General features: G+C 45.9%; 1 long non-coding RNA gene across 1 annotated transcript in view; it reads left to right on the forward strand.

Moving 5' to 3' along the window:
* The window catches only part of LOC107128498 (uncharacterized), a 39,375-nt gene extending 34,646 nt beyond the window's left edge, over nucleotides 1-4,729 (forward strand). The window contains exons 5-7 of the long non-coding RNA XR_001487791.4: nucleotides 2,833-2,881; nucleotides 3,379-3,648; nucleotides 3,732-4,729. This is a non-coding gene — a long non-coding RNA (uncharacterized lncRNA). The remainder of the gene's footprint in view (nucleotides 1-2,832; nucleotides 2,882-3,378; nucleotides 3,649-3,731) is intronic.
* Nucleotides 4,730-6,000: the final 1,271 nt, after the last annotated feature.

Here is a 6,000-nt window from a genome sequence, read left to right on the forward strand (position 1 = left end):
TTGGTTGCCTAGTGCCTCTTGTATACTGGATGCTTTTCAGTGGACACTAACATGAAACACCAAGATTCTTACACCTTGTGCCCAGTCCCAGAGGTCCATCTACAGCTCCTTACCCAGATCCCCTTGTGCCAATCTTCCAATACTGCTTCTTCCAGGTCCCTGACCAACCAACCAAACCACTTACCATTTCCCAGGAGTTCAGGCATATCCTCATCCCAGGCCATCTCTTTTTCCACCCAGAGTTGCTGACCCATGGTGCTGGCCATTGGGAGAATCTCCTCTCACTGCAGGCTTTTGATATCATCCCTCAGTGTGACTGTGGTAAAGCAATAATCTGTTTTAGGCCCTCACTGACATGTAAAGTCAATCTGTTTTTGAAGCAGGCCTAATTTTCCCCTCTCTTCTGCCAGCTAGTCATAGGACATGCTATTCAAGTCCATAGATATAAGCTAAGGAGGAAGCATTGGTGCATCAGGGACGATTACCTGGGAGCCAGAGCCACCTGTCTGTGCAGCTTACTCATGCCTCATGCCTCTGCACCTGCTTGGGGCCAGTATTTAGATATAGCACTCTCATTGGATGATGGGCTGCTGTTCCACCCTACCTTATGGCTTGGTGGATCTCACAGCACCCAGCTAATGATGTTCAACTCCATTCACACAGTCACCTGATGTCCCATGATTAGATGCTGTGTCTCTACCCAGGTCCAGTAGCATGCTAGGGGCAGTCTTTTCAATGGTGCATAATTCTCTGAACATATTCAGCCTATTTCTCAAGGCTCTTCCAGTTTCTAACCTTTGATGGCCTTTGAGCTGTTCTGAGTCTGTCCAGGGACTGTTCACTGAAGCTAACTCGAAGGCCTAATTTTCGACAAAAAGCAGGCAGAGGCCCCATTCCAGTACTCTAGGGGTCTGTGCTGTGACTGTCCTATTGGAGATTTCCTTAGACTTGACGTGGCATTACTGTCCATCAAAGATACCTTCAGTACGATAGGATCTTCTAGGTTTGGTGGGTTATATGGCCCAAGCAGCCTGGACCTGCTGCAGGGCTCTGTCTTACGCACTGACCCACTCAAGACTGAGTGCCTTCTGTGTCACCTAATAATGGGCCAGAGAAGTATTTTCAAGTGCCGCGAATGCTGCCTATAAACCCTGAAGAATCCTACCAAGCACTGTGCTTCTTTCTTAGTGGTGGGAGGTACAAGTTGCAATAACTTGTCCTTTACCTTGGGCAGTATTTCCTGAAGACAGATAAATCTGGGGAAAATTATATTGGTCACCTGATCTTCATAAGTCCCTACTCTACTTGGAGGATGATGATGGTGTTTCAGTTCTCCTGGTATCAGTATCAGCTCCGACCCCTGTCTAATAGTCCTGGAAGGATCTGGCCAGACTCTCTTCCCAGAGCTTGTGATTTTGGCAAATGTTCTCGGATCACATGGGAAAGAATTGGGGGAATGTTTACTATAGATTATTTGTGATGGTGTTGCCAAGTCTTTCCTCCAAGAAATCCAGACTCTTCTTCAGTCAGTCGACTCTAGGTGTGTTAAGCATTTTAATCTGAAAATTGAATAAAGGACCAACTCTCAATCTTTTGTATGCAAAGCTGAATACCACCTTAGTTGACTATCCATGTTAGGAGAACACCATGATCTGGCAGCTGTTGGGGCCAAAGGGAAACTTCCCCTGTGCCCACTGAGAGTCCACTGAAAATCACTGGCAAGGTGCAGTTAATAGGAGAAAAAGCATACAAATTTATTTCATCATAGTTTACACAACACAAGGCCTTCAGAATGAAGACCCAAAGACACAGGGGAAATTGTCCATCTTTAAGCCTAGGTTTAGCAAACTATGGACAGCTGTGTAGAAACATGATTGGAGGAAAAGGATATGATCCGATGCTAACAGACCCAGTGGGACACCCAGCAAGACCTGTCTGTCTAGATTCTTCCTGCTGTCTCTGTGTGGCATTCCTTTCTTCTGGGTGTAGGGCAGGGCCGTCTCTGGAACGGGGGCATCTCATGACCTACATTCAAACAAGGTAGGTCAGATAATTTCTTTAAGGCTAGTTTTTACACAGAAAGGCAGGTGGGTGCAGAGGGGCAGAGGCAGAGTCGTATTTTTAGGTTTTATGGCTGGCTTTGGCTGTGTGGGAAAAGGGTTCTGGTTTCTATGACCTGCCTTGGGGAAGAGGGATTCTAGTTTCTCTGTCTAACCTTGCGGGCGAATGAGACTGAGAGGCAGGAGGGCAGGAGAATGTCAGAGGAAAACGTTTGCTTCTGAGGCCTTCATTTTGGGGAATTGCTTTCTGAGCTCCAACATAGCCAATAGCAATTACCATAGGTGTCCGCAGGTCATGGCACCCTGATGGCTAGTCCAGTCTTGCTGTCCTTTAGGGTAATTACACTCTATTTTCATTTGAGATTTGAGTGTCTCCTAGCCTGGTAATTCTATGATCCCATTATGCTTACTGATATTAGGGAGTTCCTTTCTATGATATCATCTTTAACTGTCAACTCTGCTCTAAAATGGACAGTCATCCCTGCCTCCAGAACTGTAAGAAATAAATTTGTTTTTTCATATATTTAAAAAGGTACAACCATCTTCAGGCTTGTAAGAGATATCAGTACAGGCATCACCAGTGCATTCCTTATGATGGTGGAGAAGGGTGTGTCTTCTGGTCTGCCCTGGGGAAATAGACAAACGTGCTTTCTCAGGTCCCACTTGGTAAATCCACTCTAACAAGCTTATCTGTCTGAGCTCATTGCACTTTCCTTGATGCTATGATAAGGATGGTGATAGCTCTGCCTCATTTCATGTACATTTCCTTTAGGTCAGATCTTCAAGGAGGCATCTCAACAGACTCGTAGGACTGGCTTCAGGTATTTTTATCAGAACATTGGATCCCAAGTTACCTGGGAGGTCTCCCATGTCAATCAATCCTCCCCTAACCAGCCTGATGTTCTCCTTGCTCCGACTTGAAAACCCTCAAAATAGATTTTCCCGTATTTCCCCAGGTCTTGGTAGTGTTTAGCAGCCAGGACTGCAATTCCCTTGGCATGTAAACTGTAGTCTGGAGCAAGGGCTTTGATTTTCCATTCAGGTGGTGCTGAGACCTTGCCCAGGTTTTGGTACTGGAATCAATGAGGGGAAGCAGAAGGGAATCTTGAGGAGGGCCAGCACCTGCCTCAGGCAAGGCCCCTCGCTGCTCAATTCCAGGCACAGGGGCACTCTTATCATTTGCGAAGGAGGATGAGGCTGCTTCTGGCGGCACACTGGATTTTGTACACTATAGGGACTTTAAATTCTTAGGCTTGTCCACTCAAATATTCTTATTACAGCCTCAGGGTTTCACTTTTTTTTTTTTTTTCCTCACCAGGGCCCTGACTTTTTCACAGAAAACCTATGAAGATGCAGATTAATCTTCCCTATGGCTCTCACAGCTCTGCCATGCTAAGACTTTGACCCTGGACCTGCTGTTCGGCCCCATCTGCCCCATGGCTGCAGGAGACAAATGTCTCCTTAAACGCTGCCGTTGAGGTCTTTTTACTTTCATAGTGTACCAGTGGGCCTGAGTTTGTTATTTTTTAAAAGGATTCCAATGCAGTTAAAAGCAGTCAGCTTCCTCTACAATTCTTACGGTTTTAATGTAAGTATATTTACATAGGGCTTACGAGGCTTCAGGCTCTTGTTCATGGGATATACAAACATTAAATCATTTATTTCTTGCAGCTCCATCAGGGAGATGCTATTTTCACCCCTGACGACAAATGAGGAAACTGAGCTACAGAGAGTTTGAGAATTTCCTCCACATTCCACAGCTACTCAATGGCAGAGCTGGGATTTGAACCCAGGAAGTTCAGCATCAGGGTCCATATTCTGTCCTCCCCTTCAAAAGGAGCCACCTATTATGTCACCCATTAAAATAGTTTTATTTTATTTTGTTTCAGTTGTTGCTAGCCCTGAGTCTTCAGCGAATGAGGGTCATCATCATCTTCTAATGGAAGAGGTAGGAGAGGGAGAGACAGAGACGGGAGTAGTTTCAAAACATGGGTCTTGCGTAGAAAATAAGGGGGCAATACTACAATGCAGCTGGCCCCACTGAGCAAGTCTGTGTCATGAAAGCACACAGGAAACTGGGTTGAATGTAAAAGGATCAATACCTCCACCTGTCTTCACTTGAACACTAGGTCCCACAGCTAGCGGTGGATAGATGCATTTCATCACCTGATAGATGCATTTCAAAGATTTTTCTTTGTTTTATGTCTTTTAAAAGTCACAGGCTAAGATCCCTCTCACATGTGAGAAAAATGCAAGCTGCTATGGATTGAATTGTGTCTCCTCAAGAATTATATGTTAATCTATCTCAGATTGTAACCCTGTTTGGAGGCGGGATCATAACAGAGGTCATAACAGAGGTAATCGAGTTAAAATGAGGTCATCAGAGTGAACCCTAATCGAACATGATAGATGTCCACATCAGAAAGGGAAATTTGTACACACAGACACGCACACAGGGAGTACACCATGTGAAGATGAAGGCAGAGATTGAGTGATACATCTTCAAGCTAGGGAACACTGAAGACTGCCAGTAAACCACAAGGAACAAGGGGTGCGGCGTGGAGCAGATTCTCCCTCACAGACCTCAGGAGGAACCAGCTCTGCTGACACCTTGATCTGAGACTTCTAGCCTCCATATGAAATGTATGACACAATAAACTTCTGTTGTTTAAGTCTCCTGGTCTACAGAACTGTGTTACAGCAGCCCGAGCAAATGAATACGCATACAGAAACATCTTAAATATCCATGAGAAGTGGATATTTACATATCATGGGGAAGTGGATATTTACATATCTGTGTAAATATCTATGTCTTCCTATTTCCTTAGTTTCTTTTCTCTCTTATTTTCATTTTCCCTGTTTCCTACACATGTGCTCTCTGACTCTTGCAATCTTGCTGCACCACTAACTCTTGCCATGCAGAGTTTTCTATTCTTGGTTGCATGTGGGACTGTCTGTTTCAAGTGCATTTAGGATCCAGGGAACCATCTCACCTTAGGGACAGATGACTCATCCTTCAGCTCAGTTAACACATTGCCCGGCTTTAAAGAAACACATCAATGGCAGATGCTAATGCGACCACTGGGGCAGGACATGTTTTGAAGTGTGGGTAAAACAAAATGAAACAAAACCTGAATAAACTCGGCCCTTTCGATTTTCAGAACTGCTGTCTGACTTGGAGGTGTACTATTTGTGAGACGCTTTGAGTCCACTCACAATGCAGCATGGCTCTGTGCATCTCGCCGGGACCTCCTTCAGCTCTCTCCTGAAGTAGGCAAGGTGAGGAAAGACACGGAGAGCCTCTGCCTGTGATCCTGCCTGCTCCAGAGCCCCCACCCTTGCGGGTTCCTCAAGGAGAGGAAAGAGCATCAGGATGTGAGCCCAGAGTCAGCTTTCAGGGTTCCAGCCTGGTTCCACCACTCACCACTGTGGGATTTTTTTTTTTGGGAGGGGGTGCGTCTTAGTTTTCTCATCTGTGAAATGGAGACAACAGTGGACCTCATCAGATGGCTTTGGGCATGAACTGAGATGAGATTCATAAGTCACTTAGAACATGACCTGGAAGACAGGAGCAGCTAAAAGAAAATTATGTGACCTGTTATTCTTCTCAGCTCTGAAATGGGGGAGGACTCATTTGCCACCAACTCTCCACAACAGGAAGGGCAAGGAAGCGCAACCTGTGCTGAGAGGAGAGGGAAGCGAAGGGTGGCAGACCCGGGGTCCACCTCCTGCCCAAAGGAGCAGGGCACGCTTTGGGTCATCAGTGCCGATAGGCAGAAACGTCTCTTGGATATGAGTAGGGTGCTGCCATCAATCAGGGTTCTCTGAGAGAGGTTGGTGCTTGTGACCAAGAACTTGCTCTGCAGGCATGAGCTTTACTCCTGGTTCTCACAGTGGAAGCCGTGCCCTAGGCTGATGGACTCGCTTTGCAGCCCCTGAT

Source organism: Macaca fascicularis, chromosome 1 (genome assembly GCF_037993035.2).
Source record: "Macaca fascicularis isolate 582-1 chromosome 1, T2T-MFA8v1.1".
In the NCBI taxonomy this organism is placed as follows: Eukaryota; Metazoa; Chordata; class Mammalia; order Primates; family Cercopithecidae; genus Macaca; species Macaca fascicularis.